The sequence below is a fragment of the Caretta caretta genome, chromosome 3, assembly GCF_965140235.1.
Source record: "Caretta caretta isolate rCarCar2 chromosome 3, rCarCar1.hap1, whole genome shotgun sequence".
NCBI classification, from domain to species: domain Eukaryota; kingdom Metazoa; phylum Chordata; order Testudines; family Cheloniidae; genus Caretta; species Caretta caretta.
In genome coordinates, this window is record NC_134208.1 from 189,543,349 (window position 1) to 189,560,835 (window position 17,487).

Genomic DNA, 17,487 nt, shown 5'->3' on the forward strand with positions numbered 1-17,487 from the left:
TTAACGGTGTGGTTAAAACTGCGATTAATCACAATTAATTTTTTAAATTGTGCTTAATTTTTTTGAGTTAATCGTGTGAGTTAACTACGATTAATCAACAGCCCTGTAAATATTCCTTAAAATATTCCATTTTTAAACAGAATTATGTTTTTTTTCTATTTTAAAAAAAAATTATTTGCCACCCTATGGGCTTGCTACACTGTTCATTCTTGTCCTTCTACTCAGGCTCTGAGTACTTCATGGGCTGCTGCAGCCTATGAAAAGGTCCTAGTGATACCGCTTCATCTGCGATGGAAGTTTTGGGGTGTTGCAGGACTAAGGATTTTTTTTTTTAATTAAATGCATCTCAGGCTTCTGGCAGCCCTGGACCCTTCCCCTTCAGATGTCCTGTGCTCCTCCCTTATATAGGCCTTTGAAATTAATGCAGCTCCACTGCACTGTTAGAGAGCTGGACTTGTTTAATGTTCATTACTCTGACTGTGCAGCAAAGCAGAGTCAATTTGAAAGGCTCTTCTTCGCACACAAAACTACTGTAAGCAGCCATGACAGTAGCTCTTTGGAAAAAAAAATTGGAAGTGGGACAGGCAGACAACTTAGGGCCATGTGCAAACAGCCCCCAAATAGGACATCTGAAGGGGAAAGGTGAAGGTCTGAACTGAGAGCAATCTGAGTGAGGAATGCCTTTAAGAGATTCTCCCCTCCTCGTAAACTCTTGTTCACAAATGAAGTGGCAGCAGTTGGAGCCTTTTACATCTTGTGGGACGGGATGCAGTTGAAGCCCCTGAAGAACTCTGAAGCAGCAGAGAACAACAAAAAAGAAAAGGCCCTTAATGTGAGGAAGAATTAATTTTCCAATCTTCAAGCCACCTCCACCCTGAAGTGGCTCTAAATCTGGTATACAAACATGCAGAAGTTGAAAAGAAACTGATAGGGGAATGGAGTGGTGAAGTGATGCTGACGTGATTAGTAAAGGCTCTGTATAGTCATCATGTCATGTTTTCTGGGTGGTAATAACTTTGGTTGGAATCCTCATTGGCTCCTCCTTATCTGATTGCAGCTTTTATCTCAGTCATTTGTGTAATTTTATGATCATCATTAAGCAGAAAACTTATCTTTGTGGTGGTATAAGGATGTTTCTAATGCAGTTCCCTAAGAATTAATAACACCAGTCTTTTAAATACAATGAGAGATTAATGTCATTCACAGGATCTTTAATACTGCAGTTAATATTTATCTTGGAACACAAGTCCCTAAATTTTCAAATTGGAGGTTTAGTCACACATTTTTTATTCTATGATCAACAGAAGCCATGCACCAAAAATCCTATGCAAGTCAGAAATTTGTCTTTTATCAACTTTACCATTTTTCCTCTTTTCTTGTTCTTTAGGATGCTACTCTCTTGTTCTCCTTCAAATTCATTATTGGTAGTGAGGATGCATTGCAGCTGCTGGCATCCCTACTTCAGAACCTAGGTTTTTTAGTTTTAATGTCACAAGATTACTTGGAGTTCTCCTTGTGGATTGTTTTCTTCCCTATGAGAGAGAGTTCTTCCAAAGAGCTACCTCTCTGTTTGGCAAGCCAAGGCCTAGAAATTCACTGCTTCCAAGGTTATGATTCCCCACCTGCCGAATCACAATGGGATCCATCTGAAGTCTCTTGAGTACAGTAGGCTCCCCAAGTTAACCTCTTAGTCTATGAAACCATTGAACTGCCTTAAAAGTAACATTTTCAAATAAGGCTTATACTCAAGCTTTGATTCAAGTGTTCACATGTGTGAATTTGCCTACTCTGTGCTACTTAACACATTGTTCTCTGTATCTGGAAGAAACTGAGTAGGTTTTTGCTATCTTTCTTTCTTTTCAGTTTTTGTTGACCTAGAAGTGAACTTTTATCTGATAAAGTGAGAACCAATACATAGTAAACTTGGAATATATCCAGGTTTTTTTTTAAAGAGTTCAGAATATTTGCTGTATTGGTTTTTTCATCACTGGCAGAGTGGGATGTTGTTTTGTGAGATGAATAATTATTAATTTACAGATTCAGTAAATAGTGTAGTTAAACCTGACATTCCTGTACTTTGGCTGCCTGATAAGGGAACTTTCTCAGTAGGTCCAGCTGATTAATAAAATCCTGTAGGTACAAATAACACAGTCCTGAAGTCTGTTCCCTTCCGATGGTAATCACATTCATTCTCAGTGGATGTTTTAAAAATGTAAATAGAAATATACTACACTCAATTCGGATTTTACATCCAAAATATAAGTATCCTTGTCTCATTTACACCTGCAACTGCATTGATTTCAGTAAGGTTACTCTTAATTTACACCAGTGTAAGTAAGAGCAAGATCAGGCCCAAGGTCTCGGAACTGGAGACCTATTCTCTAATCTGTCTTCTTCTCAAAAGTTTACATAGCTGTCTACAATGAACATTTTACAGATAAAGTGTAAAATGTGATATTCATCTCATGAATAGCTAATAATATAAAATTAAATAACAATGAAAATGCAAATGCCCTCCAAGTATACTACAGAGCAGTACTTTACAGTATTTACAGCTACCCCATACTTCATATAAATTACAATTAAATAGCATTAAAGCACCCAGCTTTCTGGTTTCAATAGAAACAGTAAAATCTGTCTCTTTTTTATACTAATTATTGAGTCATAAAAGATTATTGAACTCTGGTAGCATTTCCCAGTAGTTAGCTCAATTAATAAACAAGAGTTGGCAGGATCCAAATGATTGGCACATATTCCTGGAATGAAGAAAACGAAGAATAAAAATGGCCAATTTCTGCAGAAAAAGAATTTTTATACAAAATTGCCTGCCATCGTGAATTTGCATGATAGTGAATTTGGCATTTTTCAAAATTAGCATCCTTAGTAAGTCTTCACCATTGTTTCAGGTGGGTAAAATTTATAGTGGTCTCAAGCACTCTTGTATGAACTCCATTCTGTTTCTGAAAGATATTGTATAACAGATCAGCCCCATTTAAAAAACAAGTAAACTCTGGTCTAGGTACAACTCCACTGAAGTCACTGTCAGTTTCATCTGCTTATTCCAGAGCTGGATTTGATCCTTGTATATGTTCAAAGTAAAAAAGAGATTTTTAATTTCTTTTAAAGTTCTGTCTTTCACACTGGTTTCATTTTACTACATCACAACTAATTACCCACACTAGCTTACCAGCACAATAGCTATTTGTCATTTCACTTTTTCACACACTTTTTTTTTCTGTTCTAGATCCTGGAGAAATCTTATATCCCTAATTCACTGCCATAAACCGTTAGTCTTATCAGGGCTTGGTGTTGGTGTGAAGTAAAATTGTAAATTCACTAAAGAGAAAGGTAATGGCAATAGAGAGTGCTTTGGAAATGAATCTCCCTGGCCCTATGGGTCAGCTGTTTAGCTGACCTGAAACAAAAACAAAAACTAACACAACAACCTCTCCAGTTTTTCAGGGTCTCATTTGCATGAGCAAAACTGATTTCAACACCAGAAGTGGATGTTTACCACATGCAAATTGGGCACCTAACTTCCTGACATGCTCACTCAAGTGTCAGTTGTGTAGCTGGTTTAGAAATTCCTGACACTGAAATGGGCACATACAAAATGAGAACTAGAACTAAATGTGTCCTCCTATGCCATTTTTGTGGAAAGGATGGATGGTCTGGTGACTAAGGCACTGGATTAGGACTGGGGTTTAGTTCCTTACTCTGCCACAGACTTTCTGTGCAGATTGCTTCAGTGTGTCTGATCTCCCTGTGTCGGGCAATACTGGTGTTTTCATAAAAAGAAAAGGAGTACTTGTGGCACCTTAGAGACTAACCAATTTATTTGAGCATGAGCTTTCGTGAGCTACAGCTCACTTCATCGGATGCATACCGTGGAAACTGCAGCAGACTTTATATATACACAGAGAATATGAAACAATACCTTCTCCCACCCCACTGTCCTGCTGGTAATAGCTTATCTAAAGTGATCATCAGGTTGGGCCATTTCCAGCACAAATCCAGGTTTTCTCACCCTCCACCCCCCCACACAAATTCACTCTCCTGCTGGTGATAGCCCATCCAAAGTGACAACTCTTTACACAATGTGCATAATAATCAAGTTGGGCCATTTCCTGCACAAATCCAGGTTCTCTCACCCCCTCACCTCCCTCCCAAAAACCACACACACAAACTCACTATCCTGCCCTTTTTGGGAGGGGGGTGAGGGGGTGAGAGAACCTGGATTTGTGCAGGAAATGGCCCAACTTGATTATCATGCACATTGTGTAAAGAGTTGTCACTTTGGATGGGCTATCACCAGCAGGAGAGTGAATTTGTGTGGGGGGGTGGAGGGTGAGAGAACCTGGATTTGTGCAGGAAATGGCCCAACTTGATTATCATGCACATTGTGTAAAGAGTTGTCACTTTGGATTGGCTATCACCAGCAGGAGAGTGAATTTGTGTGGGGGGGTGGAGGGTGAGAAAACCTGGATTTGTGCTGGAAATGGCCCAACCTGATGATCACTTTAGATAAGCTATTACCAGCAGGACAGTGGGGTGGGAGGAGGTATTGTTTCATATTCTCTGTGTATATATAAAGTCTGCTGCAGTTTCCACGGTATGCATCCGATGAAGTGAGCTGTAGCTCACGAAAGCTCATGCTCAAATAAATTGGTTAGTCTCTAAGGTGCCACAAGTACTCCTTTTCTTTTTGCGAATACAGACTAACACGGCTGTTACTCTGAAACCTGGTGTTTTCATAGTACAGAAAGCATTGAGTAGGCCCTATAGAATTTCACCTCCACTTAAAACTTCTTTCTATCTGTGAGGTGGGTCAGATTCATCCCTGATTTTTCTACATGGAAAAGTTATGAGTTATGCCATGTATGATTTTAACCCCTAGGTCCTTTTCTGCAGAACTGCTGCCTAGTCATTCAGTCCCTAGTCTGTATCGGTGCATGGGATTCTTCCGTCCTAAGTGCAGGACTCTGCACTTCTCTTTGTTGAACCTCATCAGATTTCTTTTGGCCTAATCCTCTAATTTGTCTAGGTCACTCTGTATCCTGTCCCTACCCTCCAACGTCTACCACTCCTCCCAGTTTAGTGTCATCTGCAAACTTGCTGAGGGTGCAGTCCACGCCATCCTCCAGATCATTAATGAAGATATTGAACAAAACCAGCCCCAGGACCGAGCCTTGGGGAACTCCGCTTGATATCAGCTGCCAACTAGACATGGAGCCATTGATCACTACCCGTTAAGCCCGAGGATCTAGCCAGCTTTCTATCCACCTTATAGTCCATTCATCCAGTCCATACTTCTTTAACTTGCTGGCAAGAATACTGTGGGAGACCGTATCAAAAGCTTTGCTCAAGTCAAGTAATAGTGAACACCCCTAATGGAGTTAGTTTGTTTTATGCCACTAATGGTAGCTTGATGGTTCTTTCTCTTTTTCTTCCAAACAAACTACTTAAGGGCAAGACATTTGTCCAAGAGATTCAAAGTCATAAAGAACTTTTGGTGTCCTCTGTGCAAGGGGGTTGTAGCCACAGAAGTTCCGCCAGTCATAAGTGCCAAAAATGTGTATGCTTCTAAAAAGGCATAACCTAAATCCCACATTGATTGTATTAATGGTGAGAGTAAATCTCAAGGGAAATACTGAATGGCATGATGTGTTTATTGTCCATCTGAAAGAGCCATGGCACCTGTCTACAGTGAAAGTGTAGAAAATCAACCACCATCTGACATACTGCATTTTTTTCAGATGAACATTCCAGATATAAATAGTGTCATCTGTTAATAAATAAGCCATGGAAGACCTCATACTGTCTATTGGCATGTCTGGACTTATAGTAGGCATAAAATGCTATGAAGTACTAAAGCAAGAACATCTCTGGTATTGTTGGGGGCATCAAAGGTCTCACTTTCCCTTCCTCCTCCTGAATGACGAAGATCAAGGACAAGGGTTTTCTGAAGAAGGTAAAGGATATATTGCAAATGATATCAACTGTACTCCATTGCAAACTATCTGTGGAGTTTGGGTACAGAATCTGAACAAGACAGAGGCTGGTGTGTGGGGGAATGAAAATAGTGGTTCTTGCTCAATAATTGAACATGTAATGGAAGATTCTTAGCAGCAGAACAAGTTGACAACTCTGCTTCTGTGAAATAAACATCCAAAAAGCTGCTGGCTAGTTGGCAAGTACATGCAGAAACCTCTGTGTTCCAGATATATATAGCTTTGTGGATGCCAGTTGTGATCCATCTGCAGTGCAGTGCTTTCTTTACTTAGGAGATCAGAAGAGGAACACATAAGGGAGAGAAAGTCCACAGCCCAATTAAGACATATTTTATCAGGCAATGGTGTCAACACTGTGTGGATCAAATGATTATGGCTCTGCAATACACACTCATCCAGATTTGTATACTGCTTAAACTAGCTCATCAGTGGTTTCCTGCATGATAACTGGAATTCTGAAATTCGATGAGGAGGTTGCACTAGCCTTACACCTGAGACGGGGGATGATAGGTCTCATAAACAAAGAGCTTCTGGCCATATCATCTGTCCTACTCTTCTTCTCCCAGCCCAATTAAAACAGTATCCTTTAATTCCCATCACTTTGCTTTCCTCTGCTTGCCTTTCCCTACGTGTTCCTTTTCTATGTAATGAAAATTGATCTGAATACTAATGAGTAGAATTGGCCAAAATATTCTTAATGGAAGTTTTTATTGTTTGTTTGTTTTTCTTCCATCAAAAATCACTGTTGTTGCTTCAGTGAAGTTCTGGTGAAGTGAAGTAATTTTACAAAGTTTGTCAAAATACATTTTGCTCTCTGGGTTTTCACATACCTCCCTCCTCTTTCCCCACACCCAAAAGACACTTTAGCTGAAAGTTCACTCTGGTGAAAATGGAGAAGCGGGAGTAAGTCCTCAATGGTCATAAGGTCTAGGGGGTTACTCACAGGATTGGGAGCCAGGATATCTTGTTCCTCCATCTATCACACACTGGTTTAGTTTTACTTTTCACTTATATGAGCACTTAGCCTACTAAATACAGTCTGTACATAACGTTACAGATAGAGAAGGAGAGTCACAGAGAAATCAAGTGACAAGCCCGCACTGGCACAACAAGTCAGTGTCAGAACCAGGTTTATGCTCAGTTTTTGATAAGTCATTTAACCTTTATGAGGCTCTATTTCTATTCCTGTAAAACGGGGTACATTATTTTTACAATAAACAAAATCTGTAAAATATACCCACAGCATTAATTACATAAATAAGTTATTAGTAAGTTATTATCTCCATTCTACAGGTAGGGAAACCATGAGTCAAGTTTCAGAGTAGCAGCCGTGTTAGTCTGTATTCGCAAAAAGAAAAGGAGGACTTGTGGCAGGTTTTTATGCATCCGATGAAGTGAGCTGTAGCTCACGAAAGCTTATGCTCAAATAAATTGGTTAGTCTCTAAGGTGCCACAAGTACTCCTTTTTTTTTCATGAGTCAAGTGACTTGTTTGGGAGGTACTGGATTAGGTATAGGACCGAGCATCAGAAACCAGGAGTGAAATCCTAACTCTACTCGTGTCAGTGACAAAAAACTCATTGACTTCAGCGGGGCCAGAATGTCAACCTAAGATTCTAATCCTGATTCATACAGTACCCTGAGCTGCAGCATAACTTCACACCTGTCATTTTCTTCTCAGCGCACTGATAAATCAGCCAATTATCTCTGGGGATTTTGGTTAGCACATGCAGATATCTGGTTAAATCCAGTTGTTCATGCTTAATATTCAAGTTTAGAATAAAAATTTAGAAATTTACAAGACTTCTAATTCTCAAATGAATATATGCCTGTTTGTTTTTAAATAAAGAAGCTCTTCACCATAAATTTATCTCAATCCAACCTTTCTACTTTGCATTTATTTTGCAACTGAATATATTTGTCTTATTCAGTAAAATAAAGATCAAATTTAAACTATTATTTGTCTCCTCGAAAACAGTGATGGGATTCATATAGGAATTCTCTCTTTACTCACGCTGAAACTAGTTTTACTCATGTGCAGACATACAAATAGCACCTTCTGTATTATTGAACTTATGACTTTGGTTAGGAAATAAACATGTTAACAGTGGACATACAAACAAAAAAACAGAGCTACATGAAAACAAATGTACACTACTTATATGTTTGAAAACCTAACATAGGCCCTGTCTCAACAAAACACTTAGTGATTTGATTGTGTTAAACACATCCTTAAGTCTATTCTTATTCAGCGAAACAGTTAACCACTTGCTTAAAGTTAAGCACATTCTTAAGACCTATTGACTTGAATTGAATTACACACATACATATACACATAGTAATGACAAAATTCCACTTGTTTGATATCAGTGGAATCTATGTACCTGCATCCAAGAACAGAATTTGGCTCCATATCAATGATAACTTTAAAAGTTAAATCTAGAGGGTTCTTTTGCTTGGAGGAGGCAATTTCTTTATTTGCCTTGTTTCTTCAGCTTCCTCTGTCTTGTTGACATGTCAGGATCAGGATCACAGTGTGTTTGATAGGAGGAGAAGGATAAGAAGAGAGTTATCAATATCATTCAATGAAGTTGCGCCTTAGTACAAGTTCCTTAAAAATAATATAGTGAATGTTGCTATTGATTTCAAATTTTCAGTGTCTGTGCTGGAGGGGGATCTGTATTTTTACAAATGTAGTCAATGTGCTATAAGATATTCTTTATATTTTTTTAGGGTGGATTGCTAATTTACTGTAGAACTGAAAAAAATATATCTTGTTCCTGCCATGTATAGAGGAGACATATTTGCTTCCTTTATGGATTTGGGCTACTTTTGTGTGATGTTGCCTTTCTCTGTATTTTTCACTTGATTGTAAAATGCATGCTTTTCTTTTCCTCCACTCTCAGTATTGTATTAGTGCTGGGTGCAGAGCACCTCTGATAAAATCTTGGTAAGTGGTGTAGAATCTTCAGGTTATGTTTCCAGGTGAGAGATCCTAATTTATGATTAGGTTCTGCCTCCCGGACTCAGGGCTGGATCAGTGTTACAATACACTTCTCTGGTTCAAAGGAGACTGCTCCCCTTATCCCTTTTACAGTGGAACCTATGGGTTGTTTTCTCTCTCTAGAAATTAGCCATCAGACTCTGAGCAGAAGCTTTTTATGGAAGGAGGTATGGAAGAAATTAGAAAATACCTATTTAGGAAACTTGGTAGTGGCACTAAATTGGTATTTGATGGGATTAGAGCTTTGCAAATATGATCATCTGAAAGGATCGTTAAACCTTCCCAGTGAACAGTTTTGCACCTCGAGCTATTACAAAGACAAAACAACAACAACAACAACCCCATCAACAACAGAGGTTTGGTACAGTGATTACCATTAATAACTTAGCATTTGTCAAGAGATGCCATGATAACCAAGATATCAAAGCCTTTTCTCTGTAAGCAGTCTGATTCCCTACTGTCTGTCTAAAGTTATGTTCTGATGTAACACCCTTGACATCATAGAATTGTGCCATTGTAAAACTTTAGTAACTCAGTCAGAACCTGAGAAGAAGAAGTAACTGTGGAGACTGTGAGGTACTGGTTGACAATTATTGTTTTTTTTAATGGTGAGCTCTGTAATTAACTTATTGCGGGGACCAAAATTGAGATACTGGGCTTTAATATCTTCTCCCATATAGCAGAGCAAAGCGGAAGTACCTCCAGTGAAGTACATGGAGTAACATCAGTGCAATGCTAGTATAACTGAGAAGAGACTCAGACCTATTTCATTTTTGAGGAGAAATGTTTAGGTGGCACTACTGATCGGGGTCTGATTCTGCCACACCAGTTTGTTGTCAGTGGAGTAACATCAGTGTAAAACTGGTGTAACAGAATGGTGAAACCAGCCCACTGATTTCTAGACAATGCTCAGGAGTCTCTACATTCCTTAAAACCGCACTTTGGAAAGTAGAGAAGCTCTGCTTGAGGTTAGCTTATGAGCATACATGCTGTAGCTTTCCTGGAGGCTTTCCAGACTCAGTTCATGTTTATGTACTGTATTTCAAATCTCGTACAGCTCTTGTTGTCACCTTGATTTTAATCCTGGCACACAGGCAGTGAACATTCCAATGATTCTATATTTTCTGTTCCTTATAACTGTGCTCAGGTGCAACATCCAGTGGCTTAGGGAGACTACAGAAGAAATATTTTGGCAGTGCTCTTTACACACAACATTATGTAGCCTTTAGGATGCTGACTATAGACATCTTTTGGCAACATTTGAACCTGTAGCGGATCATCATGCTGATTTAGCTATGTTTACAGTGCCCATTATGCTTTCTGCTTTTTAAAAATAATGCCTTTTTGCACAGCTGCCATTAGTTAGATACCCTTTCTCATGTGGCTGACATTGTAAGTGGTTATGGGAGCAGCTGCATCCAAGAATTGTAGCAAAGGTGAGCCACATCTGTGCTTAATGCTTTTTGTTTTTATGAGCCAAATATCTTTTGAGCAACTTTGTTCCTACTAGTATGGGTTAGGACTGATTTACATAGGTCTCTGTAACGTTAGTGCTATACCTTGATGAAGTTTGAAAAGACACAAGAAGTGCTGGTGCAAAATAGTTACTTTGTCATCATAAGATTTGGCAAAAAGCATGCTGCATTTTAACATATATTACTCTAGAATAAGCATTTATTTCCAGTGAAAATAATTACTTTTAATACAGCAACTACTTACGAGATATTCTGGAAAATAGTTTGGCAGTCTTGCAATGAGTATGATAATATAAAGAAAAGGAGTACTTGTGGCACCTTAGAGACTAACCAATTTATTTGAGCATGAGCTTTCATGCTCAAATAAATTGGTTAGTCTCTAAGGTGCCACAAGTACTCCTTTTCTTTTTGCGAATACAGACTAACACGGCTGTTACTCTGAAACCTATGATAATATACTGTTCCATTAGGGTAAATCACTATAGTAAAACTGAACTAGGTGCTTGCAGTGGTTTAGATTCTGCTCATAGAAACACTGTTGCGTAGTGCTAACATGTGGCTGCCTTTTTTCCATTCTGAATGTATCTGAGTGGGAGTGAAGAGCTCCTATACGTATAGCCATGAAGCGTTTTAGCTGTCCCTGCATGAAGCCCAAGCAATCAGGCTTTACATGAGAAAGCTCCCGGGTCTACAGGGGGATGAAATCTACATACCGTAATACAGGCAGGCCTCAGCACAGTTAATGTGCTGATGTTATCTCCCTGCCCTGGGATCGATGTAATTGTAGATTACAATGGTAGGGGCCACTTCAATGGCACAGACAGTACTTTGTGAAGGCCTAGTAAGGTCAGTGTAGAGCCTTCTTCAGCAAGTGTGGCCTGGTGTGATCACTGCACTGTGGCCACTCTGTATCACTCTGTGATGGGTACCTCAGTGTGAAAGTGACATAGAGAGTTTCTCATGGGCCCTCCCGTCTGGATGAATTTTATCTTGAAGATAAATGGTCCTATGGAGCTGTAAGATACAACTAATAAATCTTTACTGAAGACATGCATTACAGAAGATATAATAGATACATATATTTTGTTAAAACAAAAAAATTCATACCTGAGAACCTACTAAAAAAAAATTAAATGATACATTTGCTATAAGACACTAAATATAAGTGTACTTGCAGAGTAAATTATCATTGTATTGTATTTATGAACTGATAATATTAGTGACAATTGCAGGTCTATCTGCTGATGTACAATTTGAATATCATGGTATCCTCCTTGTTTCCCATTTTTTACTGTTCAGACCCTCCATAGAACATTGTCACTGCAGACCTTTTATCCAAGCACTGTTGATCACAGCACAGGAACTGTCATCCTATTTGCATTCTGTGGATGCATCATTATTCACAACATTTGATGTCCATAAAACACATTAAAACTATTTCCTTGAGCAAAAATAATCAGCTCTCTGCTGTACATATCATTTGTATACTCAAATTGTAAAATGTAAATTGATATATAAGAAAATGGCCCATTAACTTTTTCATTAATGACAATAATACATTTTGTGCATCAGCAGTAGGAGGATCCTACATTCATTTTAGGGGACCTGAAGGATAAATGGAGGCTTCTTTGTATTTCATAAAAATGAAGGCTGCCATCGAAATACATTTTAGAGCTTAAAAAAAAAAAAGATTTTATCTGCCTTGATTTGTTTTTGAAAACATTCATATACTTGGCTTCATTCCTAAAATAAAAATACTATTGTGGGCCTGATCCTTCTACGATTAGGCAAAATTCTCTCTGACGATAATTGGAATGTGCCTGACTAAGGGCTGGAAGATCAGACCCTATGTATATATTAAATATTTTTTGTTAAACAAAGGTATATGTGTATTGAATGTGTAAAATGATGATTGCATTCTGTCTGGCCCGTAGATAATTGTCCTAAACTGTTCGTCCCATTTATATCCTATCGCAACTTTAATTTTTCAATTTCATTTTAAATATTTGTAAAATCTCCACAAATTCTAAGGTGTATTGTATCTTCAGTTGCTAGATAACTTTGACAAGAGTCGTTATTTTCATGCAAATCTAACATCAAATTCAAATTAGAAATACAGCTAATTATTGTGAAATAGATACTTATATTACAATATTTTTAGGATTTATTGTTGATTCACTTGGAACATAGTGCATGATATACATATTTATCTCTCGATCCATCTCATTTAATAAAGCATATTCTTTCTTTTCAGGTATTAAAAACAGTAATATTCTTACAATTCACAATAATTAACTCATCCTAATGTGTATATGACTAGCAGTCAAATCACTGTACAGTCTCCATTTGATTAAAAGATAGATTAATAATTTGTCTATAACTGATACATCATGCTCTAACAGATAAAGAGCATCTGATATTAAGTATGTGAGAAATAAAATCTGCCTTCAGTAAATTGCTTAGAAAAATTACACAGTACATTTAAATTACCATTTGCTTAGCAACATGCCCTTGTAGACATTCCAGTGGGGCTATAAAATGATCGATTTACTTTAATTTTCTACTGAATCCTGAAAAAAATAGCTATCAGTAACCTATCCCTTCATCATGGCATGCTGATTCACTCTGTGTATTAAATTTACTGGCAAGGAGCAAGATGTTAACAAAAAGTAACAGATAATGTGAACATTTCATGCATAATCTGTAATATGAGATATGTATTAATAGGGAAATTATGATGCATTCAATTATTCTGAAATGCCTTCCAGAGATGTTTTGATTTGGCTGCGCTCTGATAGTAGCAGCACAGCAGGGAGCATCTCAAGTGATGAATAACCTAATCTCCTAATCTCAAAATGGGCACTATTCACAGCTAGCCTAGGATAGACTGGTGGAAGAAACTACATTTTACATACACAGCTACAGCAAATAAATACATTTTAGTCTTCTTATAAAGTGCATGTTCCTAATTAATACTAGGTTGGCACCTATGATTCTACACGTTTAGATGCTGATCTGGAAAGAAACCTTTGCCCACCTCCAAAATAAATGTATGCGACAAAAAACTATAAAAATAATTTCACATGCATTTATTACTATTAGCATTATACATTGTTTTAATGACATTATATAAAAGAGCTCTTTCTAATTTGCGCAGTTAATGTACACCTGAAATGATATTTGTCATGCATACCTTTTTTTTATTTTGAAAGAAACCCACCACAAGAAAATCTTCATTTTTCTAGCTACAGCTCTATGTACAAGAATGTTTGCTTGCGTGTATTTAAGCAGCCACATTTACTGTTTCTCATGACAAACAATGGTCTAGTTTCTTGGAGAGGTTAAGCAGGATTTATTTTATTGTGTACGTATTCAGAGTCAGCGAGGTGACTGTCAAACAGTAGCTTGCCATTCCTTGTCCATTACTGTGGCATTCTCCATGCAGAAGTGCAGATAGACTAGTTTACTCTCATTTACTTGCCTTCTTCCGTGGGATCATCGCAACAAAAACAAAACAAAAAACCCATGAGTTAAAAAAGCAACTGTACAACAAACAATCCTGAGAAAACATGCTATGCAAATCTGCCCGGTCTTTTTTATATACTTAATTACTTGATTGCAGTGGGCTCACTTTTTGATTAATGCAATTTGGCAAAAGGTAATATTACACCAGTGTATTACAATTTTTAGTAATTATTCAATGTTAACATGGCAGACTTCTTGAAGAAAAATGAGAAGGAAACCGTCTCTCTCTTTTTTTCCTCAGTTCACATCCCTGTTCTGTGTGGCAGTAATAGAAATAATTATGTATAAACAAATGTATTTTATCTTTGAGAATTATCTTGATTAAAAAAAATCTGACATCCTTATCCTGACTTCTTACTCTGAATGCTGAACTTCTAAAAATATTGGCATTACAAGGTACAAAAGATGATTTTATGTTTATGTTGCAGTTTACATGATTTACAAAGTGATCTGTTATAACAAGTACCTTTGCCGTTTAATCATAATGCCACATTATGTGCGTTATTTTACAAGTATTGCACTTAGCTTGCCTAATGTCTTTGGCAGCCAGGCTTATAATAGAAAGCAGAAATGTGTAAGACTGCTTGGGTTTCCTTTGCTTAAACAATGTGATTTCCTCTGTGTTCTGTTTCATGTGAGCATCATGTTAAACTACAGCAAGACGTGGTGCTTTTTAACTAGCCCTTACTATAGCAGTCCCATGTCTGCTATTATATCTACTTACTACAGTATGTATTTTGCGCTGCATTTTCATCACTAATCATGGTTTAGCAAACAAGGAAGAAGTGGGCCCCATTTTACGAAACTTTCAGATGAGTGATGTTCAGTTTATTTCAGTCTTTAGTATACTAGAATGTACAATTGCTCTGAAGATAAATAAAAGATTCAGCTGGATGCCACTGGAGAGCAGAGCAGCATGTCTTTGGCATTGCTTGAGTCTTATCTGATTTGGATTTGTATACCTCATGGGGAATGGCAAAATATTGGAACAGACGGCTTGATATTTCCAAAGAATATAGTGGGCTTTATTAGCACCAGTTTCACTCCCTGACTGACGGCTTTTTCAAATTTTTTATCTTATTAATCCGTGCTACTGTATGTAAATGTTATTCCTCTCTGCATAAGGGAGGCAACCAGCGATTTGTAATAAATGCTTATGAGTGCCTGAGGCTGCACTTAAACTTTAAAACATCTATTATTAAGTTGCAAAAAAACACTGTAATGGCCAATAGTGACCTCATAGGAATTTTAAACTGTGGTCTGCTCTTCTGCATTAAAAACAAAAAAATTGCCTGAAGTTAGAATTATGAGCAGTGCTATTTTAACAGCTGCATTTTGATTATTAAAGTGTGTTTTACAACTGAATTACAATGCTTTTATGGACTCTAGGTTTAAGATTTAAAAAGGTCATTAAACATAGTTGGTTTTGTCACAGTAGGTGTCATTGTGTACACAATCTATTTTATATCATAGCACTTAGGATTTAAAATAACACAGAGAAGCATTTTAGTTTGCTTAAACATGTAGATTATTATAGATCTTTCCAGGTATTTTGACCCTTTGCAGTCTGAGATGACTACTTTCATTATTATTGTATTAATTTGCAAGAAGCCCAACTTTCTATATCAATGATCCATTTGTTCCAGAAATAATTAAAAATGCCATTCTAGAGCAATAAGACAACACAAACACTTCCGGCAAATCAATGTTGAGAAGTGCATTGTTCGTACTGTGGCCAACTGTTTAGTTCTGAGCCATTTCTACATTTTCTAAATCTGATAGTATATAGGCTCATTGACAGTAGGTATTGACCTGCAGTGTAGGTTTGGAAAATGCAGGACCTTTACATTGATTTATCTAATATGTCATATGCTGGATACTATATGTAATGTTTACATCTTTCACAACATAAATACAGAATGAAACGCTGCATTTTTCCCCATCAGTTGTGGGAAAGATAGGTAGCAAATATAAACTGAAATTTGCTTCCCTTTGACTTGCCTGTTAGACTTCGAAATACTTAAATCTTTAATTTTCCTTTCATTAATTTGTCATGGTATTATCACTGTGAAGAACTGGAGTACATACAATATATGAATACAGTTTCTGGGTGGCTGTATGTTAATGAGTGCAAAGGGAAAAATGATAAGTATAGAAACCTCAAAATATTTGACAAAATGTCACAAAGGATTGTATTTGCATGTAGTACCATGGGTAGGACATAATGATTAGTGTGCAGTGCGTTTCTGGCAGTACCTACTCTAGCTTATCCTGATAACATGTCGGCTGCACAGCTTTGAATATTGTATATATTCTTTGAACATATCTATGACTAGCGTAGCTGTCATTCTATTGAAAAATGTGGCTGCACGAATGACAATACTGCTTTAATTTTTTTTAAAAAAACAACAACTTCTAAATAATTATTATCATGCTAATAACATTTGTATTCTTTTGTGTATAATTAAGATCTGCCTGTCTAAGCATGAAATAAGATTGAAATCTTAAATAAGTATGCTCTCCTTAACCTATTTAGGAAATCAGTTTTAATTTCATATTCTTTAGGTTAAATGATAACAATAGACAGCTGTATACAGAAAAATCCAAATTTATGGCTGTAAACCTACTTGGAAATGTTTAATACTAAGCAAAGCTTCTGTGAAATTAGAAAAGCTACTATTATAAACGTAAGTGCTGAATAAAAGAAAATGATTCAGCAATTACTGAAATCATGTGTTATTTTTGAATTAGCATTAACTCTTTATTACCTACCATGGAAATTATACATGTGATTTTATCTTTAGACCCTTTGTGATTTATAAGTGACTTCAAAAATGTTGCATATTATAAGAAACACTTTCGCCATTGTGAAATCTATTTTGTATGTATCTTCTTACACTCTGCAACCTTAATCCCATATTTTTATTTCTTATACAATGTTGTGTCTAACCTATTGGAAGAAATTGTTCTTAGAGAATTTATCTTTGCCTGGTTTTGTATGTGGTTGTTTGTTTAGGTTTTTTGCAAGGATGGTTGTATGTTACTGGTGAGTAGTTGTGGTTGCCGCTAAACATCCTATGCATCTCTCCAAACACGGATGGCAGCCATTTGCATGGTGTGATTTATACGGTTATTGGGAAGCACCTCCATTTATCAATTATGGTAGCACACAAGCGGCTCATGAGCAAATCAAGCAGTATCAGTCTGGAAAAAAACAAAGGAAAATAGCATCAAGGAGTGACGGGGTGCGGACTGAGATTGTTGTCACTGGTGTTTAGCTACTGTCAAGAGTCACAGTGCTGACTGCTTGTGTTTTAGAACGGCATGGTAAGGATTTGTAGGGTTGTTCACAGGTTCTCACATTCATGTTCCTATTCTTATTTCTGATGATAAGATTTGTTGGCATGTGTCTTTGTACTCAGGTTTCCACCTGCAAAAAATATCGACAGAGGGCTAAATTGTGGCAAACTCCT

At 37.1% G+C, this 17,487-nt stretch overlaps 1 protein-coding gene across 45 annotated transcripts in view; it reads left to right on the forward strand.

Annotated features, from left to right (window-relative positions):
• The window catches only part of LOC125633483 (uncharacterized), a 786,124-nt gene that overhangs the window by 296,761 nt on the left and 471,876 nt on the right, over positions 1–17,487 (forward strand). The gene's annotated exons all lie outside the window — the stretch shown is intronic.